This window comes from Humulus lupulus, chromosome 9, assembly GCF_963169125.1.
Source record: "Humulus lupulus chromosome 9, drHumLupu1.1, whole genome shotgun sequence".
Lineage (NCBI taxonomy): Eukaryota > Viridiplantae > Streptophyta > Magnoliopsida > Rosales > Cannabaceae > Humulus > Humulus lupulus.
The window spans coordinates 64,226,948-64,242,541 of NC_084801.1; the positions used below are offsets into that span (position 1 = coordinate 64,226,948).

Genomic DNA, 15,594 nt, shown 5'->3' on the forward strand with positions numbered 1-15,594 from the left:
GATGAGGTTAAGAGGGGTCAACAACAGGGCAAAGTGTCATTGCTTCATCGTTATGCTTAAAGGAGTGGCGCACAAGTGGTTCAAGAGGTTAAGGCCAGGAACAATCGAGTCATGGCAACAATTCTCTGATGAATTTCTTCAGCAACACCATGCCGCGTGTGATTATGTCATGCCAACCACCAGCCTCGCTAACATAAAACAAGGTGAGAATGAAAGTCTGAAGGACTACATCTATAAGTTCAGTATAGAAGCAACAAAGGTGGGAGGTTTAACCAAAGCGGAGCACAAGATGGCTATTACAGCCGGAGTTCATCCGGGAAGCAAGTTGTGGGGGAACATGCTCAAAAGGGAAGTTACGAATTTGGATGACTTTGAGAGAGAGCACAGAAGTACATACGTGTGGAAGAGGGCCATAAGAACTTCTATGTGGAAGAAAGCGAGCCTTCCTCCAGTTGCCCTACTACCAATACGTCTGAAGATTCCATATAGAGGGGGGCGTCGTGCTAGAGGGGTCGCTGACCAAGTTCGAGAATGAACGAAGACCGTCAAGCCATGAAAGTCCTGACCCGAGGGGAGATCACCTCAAAAATAGACGCTTGAGAAAAGGGTCTCAAAAGTAGATGCTGGAGAAAAGAGTCTCCAAAAATAGACGCTTGAGAAAAGGGTCTCCAAAGTAGACGCTTGAGAAAAGGGTCTCAAAAGTAGACGCTTGAGAAAAGGGTCTCCAAAAATAGACGCTTGAGAAAAGGATCTCCAAAGTAGACGCTAGTAAAAAGGGTCTCAAAGTAGACGCTTCCAAAAAGGGTCTCAAAGAAGACGCTTGCAGAAAGGGTCTCAAAGAAGACGCTTGCAAAAATAGTACAATGCCTAATGACGAGAAGGACGCTTCTCACAAGAAATAATAAGAGAGCGCGAAAATATATAAAAGGATAACTAGAACCCAAGGGGTCAATATATCCTTATAGATACCATCAAGGTGCACCAAAGAGAGACCTACTGAACCCCCTTTCGCGGGGTTCCAAAGGACCTCGAGCACGATAAATAGCAAAAACAAAAATGAGGAGAAAAAAGAGGGATAATAAAAAGGAAGAGATTAGTCTACAAGAATGCCTAAAGGCCTCCCTATAGACTGGGGGGCAAGTGTGGATGCTAAAAATCCACCAAATAAAAAATCTCTAGTCCCTGGTTGGAACACAGGGATAAAGGTCACTTAGTCATGCTATTGGGCTCAAACCTGTACGCCTTGTTGAATACAGGAGATCGTCTCATGAGAAATAACACATTGTGAGCCATAAGGTTTGGCCTTGCTAAGCTAAGCGGCCACAATGAATACTGCAAGAGGATAGGTGCACAAGGCCCTTACATAGTGAGGTCCGATGTGCCCGCATGAGGTTGACGGGCTCATGGGTCAAGATGTACTCACACGTGTAAACGCTGCCAAAGACACCCGTGACATACACCTATCTGCATGCAAAGGGAACCAAGTACCCAGGCACATCACGAGACCCCCCATCTCGCGAGCCTAACAACCGCATTTCACGAAGAGGCACTTGGGGCCGCCTCGCTCGGACACGCCTAGGTGCGAGGCCCCCCTCGCTCGGACACGCCCAGGCGCAAGGCCCCGCGAGGCACTCACCTTGCGTGTCGCGGCACTCAGCAGGCATCTCGCGAGGCCCCAGCCTCGCGCCACCCCTCGGCGCACCCAGCGCCCCAGCGTGGATCGCCTCGCTTGCGCACCTTGCCCACCACCTTGCGCGCCACGGCACTCAGCAGGTGTCTTGCAAGGCCCCAGCCTCGCGCCACCCCTCGGAGCACCCAGCGCCCCAGCGTGGACTGCCTCGCGTGCGCACCTCACCCACCAGCTCGCGTGCCACGGCACTCAGCAGGCGTCTCGCGAGGCCCCAGCCTCGCGCCACCCCTCTGCGCGCCCAGTGCCCCAGCGTGGGCCACCTCGCATGCGCACCTCGCCCACTACCTCGCGCGCCGCGGCACTCAGCAGCAGCCTCGCATAGCCCCGCCTCGGCTGGGCCACGAAGGCCTCGCGTGAGAGCCTCTCCTAGCCCCGGCGGCCTCGCTTAGAAGCATCTCCTAGCCCTGTGGGGGGCCCTCGCGTGGGAGCATCCCATAGCCTTGATGGCCTCCCGTGGGAGCCTCTCCTACCCCCGACGGCTTCGCGTGGGAGCATCTCATGGCATCTCCACCAGGGGCGACCTTGCAAAGCCCCGCCATGGCTATGCGAGGGCCTCGCGTGATAGCATCTCGCGCCCCTCTCCTTGTGATGGCATCACCTATGGAAACCCCACCTTCTAGAAGTGAAAGCCCAAGTATGATTCTGAAAGGTCACGATGGTACAATCTCGTACGGGGTACGGCTTGTAAGACCCCGTACGTCTGACCGTGGTACTCATGCTAGTCAGGTAGTGGGAGCACTAGGAGAAAAGACATGGCCTGCATACTCCCAATCAAATGTCAGAGTCGACACCACTATCACCTGTACCACTCCTCTGACATTCGTACGGTAGAGTAGTGGAGACCTCCTCATGGTACCTGGCTATGTACTAATATCAGCACCACTACCCCTGAGACCACTCTCCTGACAGAGTACTTGTGTACCATCTGGTCCCCTGGACCACCATGTATCCAAGGCCATTAGAGCCTACTATAAAATGAACCCCACTTCCATAGAGAAGGGGGTTGGAAAATTCATTGTATGCAAAGGCTATTATGCAATGTACATTTTTCACTCCATTGTTCATCTGTGTTCATCCTTCCATAAGTTCATTCTAAGTTTTTATTTAAACATCGTTGCATTTACCTTTGAGTTTTCTGACCTAATTTCGTTGACAAGATTTCACCGTCAACACCTATCATCTACCCAAGACCATACATAAAAGTTGTCCCTATCATCTAGGCATAAGATCAAGGTGTCAGTTTATGCTTAAGTAGGGAAGGGGACCACAAGGCTGAGCTAAGAATGACCTTACCTCTGTCACTCGAACTTGAGGACTCGTCGTTGGTGTCATTCCCCAAGCACAGACTCCTACAACGGTGAGCTGAAGATCGTGCTTTCGAGCTTCGCCTCGGAGGAAGCTTATCAGTTGAGAGTGGCACATGCTCCCACTGGGTGTATTTCTGGTAGGCGGTATCATCAGTTGATTGGTCCCACTCCAAAAGACCGCAGGCTCGAAGCTTATCTTCGTGAAGAAGATAAGACAGGGAGCACCTACCGTATGAAAGCTTGAGCAGGGCTTCTTTGTGCTCCTTCATTGCGTCCGTGGGAGTAGGACAGTGATAATTGGCTGAAGAGTTGAAAACATTATGATTATTTCAAGCCTAAGAAAAAATCAAACATGAAAGGAAAGGGAATAATACACTTACGAATTCGCCTGAATGAGTAAAACTTTGAGGGAGCCAGACCGTCTATCTAGAAGAAGGCCAGCTTGAAACTGGGGGGATGGTTGGGTGTATGCTCGAAGATCTTCTTCTCTTTGGGATAGCTCGAAAGATAGTAGAACCCATCTCCCCCCTGAGCTCAGGAGGGGTTGCTTTTCAGACAAAAGAGTTATAAAATCTCCCTTGACGAAGGTCCTTCCCACTTCAATTCGTGGTACAACGAACATAGGGTTGACAAGACCCTGTATGAATTTGTCTTGAGCTGGAAGGGCGTGAGCCCAAAAAAATCCAGAAAGTCCTTAAAAAAGGACTTCAAGGGCAATAGAGCCCCTGCATTCATATGCTCGCAACTCCAAGCCGCGAGGTTCAATTTATTGTCGGGGTGGCCATCACCCAGACCAAAGCAACTTCGCTCGTTGGAGGTGGGAGCTTGACATCTCAGCAAGCCTAATAATCCTAGGCCATGGCGAGCTACGATGTCGGAGATCTGTCGTAATGAAGACACCAAGCTCCAGTAATGTTTGGCCTTGAAAATTTCTCCCCTAGACGTAGGGATGGAAGTAGGTTTCGAAGTGGAAGGAAGGTTTGATGAATCTTCCATCAGTGTGAAACTGAGATCACCCGGCTTGGAGGAAACAGTGACTCTGAGCTTGGGGTCGAGAGGGACCGATCTAAGTTCAGGGTCTGGATCGGGATAAATTGCGACCCGAAGTCTTTTCCTTTTCCTCTCCCAAACTTCGTCGATTTGGCATCGGAAGTGAGCTCGAATGTCTTCTTCCTCACACCTCACTTTGTGCTCGCGAATAAGTCGCTGATTTCGAGTAAAGGGCGATTCAGGGCTTGGAGTCGACGGGTAATAGGGAGTTGCGAGCACTGACCCCCACAGTTTTTCCAAATTCTGTGAAATCTAGCAAGAAAGAAAAGGGTGAGGTCCAGGCACAAGAAATAAGGACAAAATTTTAAGTGATTTGAGCTCAAAAGCCCGAGGTCACGGAGTAAGTTCGATCGAGATCGAGGATCTCGAAGGAACGGGTAAACTCGAGAGAACACTCGAGCCATTATACGGCTCGGGCTTCGAGTGTGTATTTGATGTGGAGAAGGGAAGTGGATTTCTTTTTTAGAATCCCGAATTTTCAGGGAAAAAGTTGGCGGTTACTCAAAAAGGTGATATTTTTGGGAAACGTACAATTTAGAAACCCTAATTCCATACCCCATTTCTTGGTCTACACGATATGATATTTGAAAGTTAAATAACACAGTAAAAGAACCATATTTGCATCTTTTACGGAAAATCTTGGTTTGGAACCCATAATATCAAAAGATCCTAAGCACTACACGGTATCAGCTAAAACATTCTAGTGCTAAACTAGTATATGTGCCTACAAATGCAACAACAATACAAATGTGCATGAAGAAAAAATACATATAAACATACAGGATCAAGGACAGAAACTTACACAATGAAGTTGGTGGGTACAGAGAGATTGATTATTGAAGGAGTGGTTGTAAGAATAATCTCACGGAGTCGAACAAGTCAACGTTGTTTTGCTTTCTCGGTTTGGAAAACATGCAAGAGCAGGGCACACTTCGGTTCTGGTTTCTCTTCTTTTTTCTCTGAAAACTCAAAGAGAGAAAGTAAAACAAGGAAGACGATGGGGATATATTTATAGGCCCCAGGGAAAGTCAAAGGTTGGGCTAATCTAAGCCGTTAACCAGATTTCATATCTGATCCAACGGTCAGGTACAAATGGAGTAATGGCGGCAGACGAATAGACGTGGGAGAAGTGAAAATGCACTCAAGTGCTCTGATTAGTCAATCCTTAGCTGACGCGTGTCCATACTCGAGTACAATTAATGGTACAATTTCCAAGGAGGGTAGTTCAAAAGTTTCCTTCTCATAGGATTCGAAGTGATACTTTTGAGGGGGCAAAATGTTACACCCAGATTTCGAGCATGAGAAGTTATGATCCTGAAATATAGGCTCGTTAAGTGTAAGCTTGGAATAAACGCGGTCGTCGTGCGTCAAACCGTTGCTCTGTAAACAACGACCTCGAAAGTGCAAAGGGGTGTGTAGCCTCGAAAACGCCCCGAGCTCGCAAATAGCATGGTATGACACTTGGACATATCCCTGAACCATCTCTTGCCATCCAGACTAGTTCGAGCTCAGAAAGGGTGATTTGAAATGTGGCAACATCGTCAATGTCTATTTGTTCCAAGCATAGGCAAAGTTAGGCGATGAGCTCGTGATCAACGAATAGTCTCAAAGATTTGATGAATCCCGTATCTAAGTTAATCAGTTATATGTGAACATATTTATTGTTGTACAATCCCAATGTTTAAGGGATATTATTTAATTTGTTATCTGATCCCACATTTTATGGGACGTTTCCGTGTATGTAGCAAATAATGCATTAAATAGTATTATATTAATTGATTCACAGAATATCTTCCTGAGATATGTGGGAATGAATTCTGCAACCTTCTCTATAAATTGAGAAGGAAGCTCCATTTGTAAGGGACCGATTTCTGATTTCTAGAGAGACTCTGGGCAACTATTCCCTGAAAAGTTTCCAGAAAACCCCCAAGTTCTAATAACATAGACTCGTGGACTAGGAAGATTTAACTGCTGAATCACGTAAAAAATCTCTTGTGTTCATCTTTGTTCATTTTCTCTGATATTTTCTTGTTTAATTGCTCTCCTAATTAAGTTGATGAAAAACAACGTCAACAACTTCATTGTAGGACTTAGAGAGAATAGCCTCATTAGCTGAAGCATCTAACACCATGCGAGTGGAAGAATTGAGCCCATTATAGAATGTTTCCAATTGTATACAATGTGGGATCCCATGGTGTGGGAATTTCCTCAATAACTCCTTGAATCTCTCCTAAGCTTCAAAAAATGATTCATCTTCTAGCTGCTGAAATGACATGATTTCATTGCGAAACTTGGCATTTTTGGTGGGAGGAAAGTACTTCATCAAGAATTTTTCAGTCAACTCATTCCATGTAGTCACCAAATCGGGAGGAAGGGTGTTGAGCCAAGCTCTAGCTCGATCCCTCAAAGAGAAAGGAAAAAATTTCAACCTTAGGGCCACATCACTCACTTCTTGTAGCTTGAAAGAATCGCTCACCTCCAAAAATGAACGAAGTTGAAGATGAGGATCCTCAGTAGGCAACCCACTAAATTGACCCACTGTTTGAAACGTTTGGAACATAACAGGCTTTAACTTGAAATGGGGTGCTTGAATTTCAAGCCTAACAATGCCCGGATTGAGCTCATTAAACATGGGGGCAGCATACTCCCTTATGGCTCTTTCTCTATCATCAACCATAGCAATTGCGTTAGTGACATTATTTGCACCCTCAACTCCTTCAACTTCTTCAGCCATATTATGGAAATTTTGAGCCCGTTGTTCCCTTAGTCTTCTTCTAAATGTTCTTTCAATCTCAGGCTCAATAGGAGCTAGTTCAATGTCTTCTTGCTCGTTCATGTAGTAAATCACCTGAGAAAACACAAGAGCAAGAAAACATAGTTAGCTCTCAACAAAGAAAAATAAATTGCAAGTAATTGATATTACAAAAATTTCTAATTCCAATCCCTGGCCACAGCGCAAAAAAATTGTTGTGATAAATTTAATTTGATTTTAAATATGCAAGTGCACGTAGTCACACAAGTAATACAATGATAAGTAAATCGTCTCCACAGAGATTGTAAAATAGAAAAAATAAGCAAAATAATTACTACACAACTTAAAAATACTAAAAATCAAATGAGTTATTTATAGGTTGAGAAAAATATTAAAAAGATGGAATTAATGCAATTAAAAATGAACTGAACAAGAAAATTGAAAGAGATATATGGATTTCAAAATAGACTTGAATTATTGATTTCCCCTATATTAATAATCCTGAACAAATTGCGAACAGATTGCGGCAGCAATATTCTAGGAAAACTCTCAGGTTAACAAGAATTCATTAAACACTCATAAAACTTTCCCAAATTGTATGACATTAAAATCTTTTACCTAATTAAACACATTCCTATGCAAAACCAGATTTAAGAATGAAAATTCAAAGTTTAATTCTCAAAAGTTACACAAGGCAAATAACACATCCATATGTTACTTACTAGCATAATCTAACCTAGATTATGAGTTGTGTCATCCAAGTTCTTCCCATTACATTTAATCTTTCTAGCCTTAAACATAACTGAATATCTTGCCATTGCTGGCCAAACAACAACAAGAGATTAATATAAGCACACTTGAATGAACAAGATAGATTTTACTAAAATAAAGTGCAAGAAATTACTAAACTATAACATAGGGTTCATCAACAATTCAAGCCACCTAAAAATTAGTTCATGGCTGAGTTAATAAAAATTAATCTACAATCAAAATAGCTCATAATATTCAGATTCAGAAGTCACTTAGACAATATAAAAATGGAGTTTAGGAATAGAAGAAAGAACAAACCCAAAATGATGCTTGAGCTATCTTTTTCGTCCTCCTTCTTCCTTGCTGATTTATGGGTTTCTTTCCTTCTTCTTGCTTGTTTTTCTTTTCCAAAAATGGCTTCCTCCTCCATATTTCAGTTGATGCTTGTTTAAGTGTATTCTAGGTTTCCTCCTTTAGCCCCAAAATTACAATATTGTCCTTCCTACTAAAAACATGAGTCTCCTCCTTTCTTTTGTCATTTTCTCCCAATTTTTGACTCATGCTTTCTGTACTTGCCACCTCAGCCACTATTCCAACTCACCCATTGACTTGCCACATGTTCTAGGTGCCCAAAAACTCCTTGATCAAAATGCTTCTGGAAAACCTGATAATTCAGCCATCAAAAATTAAATTTAGATAGTTTCATATGTTAGTTCATTCTTTGTTCAAATATCTATTCATGTAACTATTATCTTCAACCTATTGGCTATTAAAAACTACAAAAATAACTAAACTTAACTAAGATCACAAATACCAAAGTTAGCTACAAAAGCTAAAAATAAACTAACATCACCCAAGATTTTTTTCACAATTATAATCTCAAAAGCTCATGAAATAACTCTTTATTCAAGAGTTATCAGAGATACTCAAAATCTCGTCAAAGAAAAAATGGGGAGTTGAACTGAATGACTTAGTGGGCGAAATTCCCCTCTTCATGCTAGTCCCAATGGTACCAACCATCACAACTACAAAAATAAGCTTTAACTTCAGTTTTTTCGCTTGTTATTCTTCGGATCTCGCGGAGATATCAACCGAAGTTAATCCGCGCGAAGTTAAAAGTATTTAAAAACCAAAGTTAAAAGGTACCCTTTAACTTCGGTTTTTACATAAGAACCGAAGTTAAAGGGTACCCTTTAACTTCAGTTATTATGTAACAACCAAAGTTAAAGGGTACCCTTTAACTTCAGTCATAATAACCGAAGTCAAATGTACTTTTTCCTAAAAAAATATTTTAGTTTATTTTTATTATTGTTTTGGTTTTTTATAAAATATTGTCATAACTATTTTTTAATTCTAATATGAAATTATTTTAATATTAATAAATATATTTGAACATTCCAATAAACTTAAAATAAAATAAATTCACAAACTATATAGACTTAATGTACATATACATACACATTCATACATAAATAAAAGCTAAGTACCATGTACAAATCTAAAGTGTTCATACAACTAAACATGTGAAGTCACCTAAGTAATTATTTGAAATATTGGAATTTATTATGTATAAAATATATTTTTTAAAATTTAGCAGAATTTTCCCTATAAATAGGACTACCCAAACTTGTAGTTCAAAGTAACCTTATCTAGTCAAGAGGCATGATAATGTTACTTCAATCTAGGGACTTATGGCTATCACCGCATCACACAAATTCTCGATAACCTATTGAAAACCTACTGCCAAATCTAAAAAGTTTAAATTATAACTCTATGAATAAATACTACATATTTAAAAACATGTTCAATTAAGATATCCTAAAAGATTGGGCAGAGTTTCCTCTTTTTCTATAACTTATCACAATTTCATAAGTACCTATTAATTCAATACAAAGAAAAGTAGCAATCAACATGCATAATTCCATACTTATACCACCGCAACACACAAATTTTCCAGAACCTACTTCACTAGTTTTCAAACTTAATTTTCACTAAATTCAATATAAATTAGATATAATTCTATAAATATGTGCAATAGTAATAGATAAAACTAAAATACTTACCCACCTTCAATTTAATATTCAAGTTAGTAACCGCCAATTCAAAACCAAAATACCACAAAAACAATAATCGTCCTAAAAAGTTTAAACAAAAATAAAGTATTAAATTATTGAGTTAATATATCACTAGTACCAAACATATTTAATATTTAATACAAACACTAAAACATATTTATACAAATGACTCTTTGAACAAAATATTAACTTGATTAATACACCAAACAATTATTAAAAATAATAATATTTTATAAAATAACAAGAAATTATCAATTTATTAATATAATAATATTAAATTCAGATTAATAAAGAAAATTACCATAAGCAAATAGTTGGAAGATTCATTCCTTTTAGATAGTCAAATGCAACTCCAAATCAAGATTATCAACCTTAAAAACTTGTACATTAACAATATATTATAACAAAATATAATAAATCCAAAATAATAAGCAAAAATATATATATAAAAATCATACGAACAAATATTTAACGATCCATACCTATTTCAAAGCTAAAAAAAATCCATTCAAAAACCCAAAACAATGAGTATTTTCGACCACCACCCATACCCATTATAAAATGAACAACTTTTTCCTCTCAAAACTAAATATAATTAGTTTTCAATGATCAAGATGAGTATTTTTAGCAAAAGTGATGGAAAATTTTAATGAAAATAAGAAAAATGATGGAAAATAGGCGAAACCTTTTTCTCTCTCATGGTGGTAATGGGGGTTTCGGGTCTATTTGCGTTTCAGAATGAGGAGACGTGCAGGTGAAAAAGGGAATTAAGGACCTTTAACTTCGGTTATTATGAAAAGAACAAAGTTATAGGGTACCTTTTAACTTCAGTTTTTTTTAAAAAGACCGAAGTTAAATGGTACCTTTTAACTTCGGCTTTTTTAAAAAGACAAAAGTTAAAGGGTAAAAAAAAACTAAAGTTAAAAGCTCTGTTCTACTTATTTTCAATAAAATCAAAGTAATAGGTTAATTCCTTTAAGTGCCAAACCAAAAACCGAAGTTAAAAGTCCGTTAAAATCTTTAACTTTGCTTTTTATGTATTTCTCAACAATTCTATGTATAAAAACCAAAGTTAAAGCCTATTTTTGTAGTAGTGCATTTTCCAAGGGGTGGCCAGAGTTGGTCGGAAAACGCGTTCAAAGTTTGAACGACGAAACTTTGACTGGCGATTCTGGGAAATTGACGGCGAGTAAGAGGCTTCCCCTTGGTGGCTGACTTCGTCTACGGCTGGTAAACACTTCTGGGTGGCGCGTGGCAACAGATGTTGGTCAGAAAATGGTCACCCATGGTGTCTTCCATGGCTGTTGAGAAGAAGAAAATAAAAGAAGAAGAAGAAGAAAGGAAGAGAGAGAGGGAGTGGAAGCGTCGGGGGGAAAGAGAAGAAAAGATGTAAAATTAAATTTTAATATAAAAAAGTGTGTCCCACCACTTAAAAGAAATAGTACAATATTCAATGCAAAAATGTGGGTTTTACAATGTGACACTCTATAATCTCTTTAAATCACTTTATCTATTTTCTTCTTTAATCTAATTTTTTTGTTCATTTTATTATTCAATAATTATAATAATAGTAATCTATATACTTATATAAAGAAGTGAATTAAGGAGATGATGTGACACTCTAAAATCTTTTCAAGCCACTCTATCTATTTTCTCCACTAATCTAATTTTTTTTTATTCATTTTTATTAATTAATACTTGTAATAATAGTAATTAATTCTTATTCTACTTCTTAACTACTTAATTATCAAAAATTAATCATGATATGACACTCTAAAATCTCTTCAAACCACTCTATACTTTAATCTAATTTATAATAATAATAAATGTAATTTTTTTAATTTAAATAATATATTTAAAAGATATTATTATTTAAATTAAGAATAAAAATATATAAATATCTCTTTGTGATTTTATATATATTCTAAACATTCTCTATTAATTTCATATTTTCCTTTTGTTGACGCCATTTTTCGTCAACTTAAAATGTAGAGCACGTAAACAGCAAAAACTATTGCAAGAATAACACAATAAAATAATGAGATTTTTTTACGTGGTTCAGCAGTTAACTCTGCCTAGTCCACGAGTCCTTTTTATTAAGACTTAGGAAATTTCTGGAAATTCTTCAGGGATGAATTCTCCAGAGTTTCTCTCAAAATCACAAAATTTCGGTCCTTTACAAAAGGTACATGATCTCTCTATTAATAGAGGAGATCTCAGAATACAATCCCACACGTTTCGGGAAGCTATTCTGTACATTAATAAATTTAATAACTTTAAAGTTTGTAACTCCTATATACAAGGAAACGTCTCCTGAAGACCAGGGGGCATATAACCGACTAGTTAATATCCCTTTATTGTAGGGAAGTTACAACAATAAATATCTCTTAAATGCGTAGACTGCGTCTCCTCAGGTGACCTATTAAGTTGTTCGAGATCAGCAATCATCATCATGTCAGTCTAGGTCTCTGAATAAATTACGAGTTGCATTATTTCCCCCAAGACCAGCTCGGAGTGGGTAAATATCACCGAAGCCACCTTATTTCGAGCTCACACCTATGCCAAGCTTGGACCACTTGATCCGAGGTCACCCGACAATGGACGTACTCCGATGTTCTGTCTTTCGAGCTTATAAGGACTTCGAGGCTACCTATCATCGAGGTTGCCACCTGCTTTGAAGATTCGTCGTCTAGATTACGAACATGTATTTTAGCAATCGCGAGCTTACACCTGACGAATCCAGCTTTTGAGGTCACAACCTCAAGTCTCGAAATCTGGGTGTAACATTTTGCCCCCTCAAAAGTATTAGTTCGAATCCTATGAGAAGGAAACTTTTGAACTACGTTCTTCGGGAACCGCACCGTCACACATACTCGAGTATGGACACGCATCAGTTGAGTATTGCTTATTCAAGGTACTTGAGTACCTTGGAAACCTGCCCACGATCGTTCACCTGCCACCTTTATAGTACCATCATATCACTTATCCATGACCGTCGGATTTGGCACGGAATTTGGCCAATGGATTAGATTGGTTCGACTTTCAACATATCCATGGGCCTATAAAAAAGCTTCCAGTCGTCTTCTTCATTTTTCCCTTACATTCAAAATTTTTTTAGAGAGAAAATACCATAGCCATTCTCGTCCGATTCTTGCATGTTCTCCAAGCCGAGAAGAAAAAACGCGATTGGAATTTTGAATCGGTGAGATCATACTTGCAACCACTCGTTCAATCATCCATTTCTCTATTCCCACCGATTAAATTGTGTAAGTATCTAATCTTGGCTTTATATATTTTTTTCTTTCTCTTTTACGTGTGTTTCTGCCTCCATTGCATCTTAGTCACTGGAACTGTGCTGGTTCATTCATTAGTTTAATGCATTAGGATGCTTTGATCGATAGACATTAGGTTTAGGTTTCCACATTACTGGTTCTAAATCTAGTTCATATGTAGGAAGACCCAAATATGGTCTTTTTTATGAGTTTTTAAAATTTTTGATGACCTATCTTGCACACCAAGATATCGGGTACAAAATCTAGGTCTTAAAGAATGCACGATTCTAAAAAATATCACTTTTTTAATAACCGCCATCTTTTTTCCCTGATATTTTGGGATTCCCCACAACATGTCCACCTTCTTTCCTTTCGGTGGAAGACACGCTCTGAGATTGGCCTCATCCTTTGGATCGAGCTTGCCTTGTAGCCTCGATCATTCGAGCTTAGGTATTATATCTCATTATTTCTTGCTCACTTGGCCCTCACCCTTTTGCTTTCTTGTTAGATGCCGCAGAATTCAGGAAAGTGGTGGGGGTCAAAACTCGCGATTCCTTATTCACTAGTAGCTCCAAGTCCGGAGTCTCCTTTTAGTCAGAACCAGCATTTAATTCGGGAGCACAAACTGAGGCGTGAGCAAGAGGACACTCGAGATCACTTCCGACGTCAGATAGACGAGGTCAAGGAAGGGAAAAGGAAGAGACTAAGAGTCGCCCTTCATCCAGACCCGAGAGGCTCACGGAGGTCAGACCGACCCTCCAAAGTCCTCAAACGCACTGAGAAGACTCCACCAGCTCCGACTACTGCGAGCACAGCCGAGGACCCGACTCCCCAGGTCAACGCATTCATCTCGGCCGCTTCTTCCGCACTTCCCCCGGTCACAGTCCACCCAGTACTCGGCCCGCCCCCGAAGAAGCCCTCAACTTCAAAGTCACATATGCTATCGATCCGACCTCATGTTGATGAGTTCGCGATTGATAATGCTGCTGGTGCCCACGGGGCTATACTCAGTTCGGACATCCTGTCTCGGGTGGGTCAGAGCCTTGGTGGTTTCGATGCTGAGCATTGGGAGTTTGTGAATAAAGCTCAGGACTGCAATACTCTTTATGATAATAGTATTGAGCTTACTGTCGTGGTAACTTTTCACGACTTACTTTTAATTGTTTATGTGTCTTATCATATGCTCTAATTCAATCTCTTTGTGTGCCAGGCTCTTATTGTCTCAGCTCAGCTTAATTATAAGCTGACCAACAAGGTGCACTCAAGCATGTCTTTAGCCCAAGAGTCGAAGGATCTTCAGCTTAAGATGGCTGATGAGCTCAAGGTTACGAAGACAGAGGTCGAGGCTAAGACAGCCGAGCTTGAAAAGGCGAGCGCTCGGCTTGCGAAGCTGGAGAAGGCCAATGCCAAGCTTGAGGAATAGAAGGCCGCCACTTTCGAGATAATAGAGAATGAAAAGGCTCGTCTCCTCGCCGAGTTTAAAGAGAAGAAGTACAAGGCGATTGATTTAGCCATGTATAGGATCTGGGCCAGCAACGCCGACCTCGACACCAGCTTCCTTGGCTCTTTCGAGGCAGGATTCGTGGCCAAATGGCATGCTCGGCTTGAAGCTCGGGAGGCTGCTCGGGAAGCTCAGAAGGGTAGTCATTCTATTCGTCCTGGAGAGTCTAGTGCTGCTGATGCTGAGAAGGCTAAGGAGACTGCTCCTTCATAAATCTTACCTCGGGGTTGCGTCCCTTTATTTTTGTAACTGTTTTAATTTATGCCCGTAGGGCTGATACAATTTCTCTTTCTTTTTTGCTTTCTTTTAATATATATTCTTTACATTTCTCGGTTTGAAATATTTTGCACATTTTATATTAAAGAGTCGCATATGCTTGTTTAATCACACAAACATAGTTTGGATTTAAGCTCGAGGTTCAATGCATTCATGCACAGTTTGCTCAAATTATCTGCTTCCGATCTTGTTATTTGTCAAGGTCGGATATTACTTTAACTATGCACCCGAAAGTACTTGTATGGTGTGTAATGCAAACAGTTTAGTTATCTTACTTTTTAGTTACTTTTTCTCGTCCTCGGTTATCTCTCCGAGGTTATGAGGTCGAAACTATTGTTTTGCAAGATACTCCAGCCTCGGTCTCGGCTTATCCGAAGTGGGTTATACTCCAACTTACTGCAAATTAGTTTTAGCTTGTTTGCTCCAAACCTATTAATGTTGTGTTAGGTTTGTAATCCATACACTTACATTTTAATATAGTTTGGTTATATCCAAACTGTCTTAGCTCGCGTATTTGGTTATGTCCAAACACTTGTACGTTTTTTATGTTTGATAACTTGGTTACATCCAAACTATCTTAGCTCGCGCATTTGGTTATATCCAAACACTTTACGTTTTTTTTTTATGTTTGATAGCTTGGTTACATCCAAACTATCTTAGCTCGCGCATTTGGTTATATCCAAACACTTGCATGTATTTCATATATGTTATTTTATTTTTCAAGCTGATGGTATATATACCAATAATGCCCCCTTAATATCCTATGAATGTGACCATAGGTTATTAAATTAAGATAGATTGCAAAAACACATAGCATATTAAACAAAATAAATATTTATTTGCAAAATCCATAGATAGACAAAATAGTACAGACAAACAAGCATGGTTACAGGCAACATCCATCCTATACTATTGATAGTA

General features: G+C 39.8%; 1 non-coding gene across 1 annotated transcript; it reads left to right on the forward strand.

Annotated features, from left to right (window-relative positions):
- The first annotated feature begins 6,233 nt into the window (after window positions 1-6,233).
- LOC133802998 (small nucleolar RNA R71) lies at window positions 6,234-6,340 on the forward strand. The gene has a single exon (XR_009877735.1). It is a non-coding gene; the product is annotated as a small nucleolar RNA R71 (small nucleolar RNA).
- The last annotated feature ends 9,254 nt before the right edge of the window (window positions 6,341-15,594 follow it).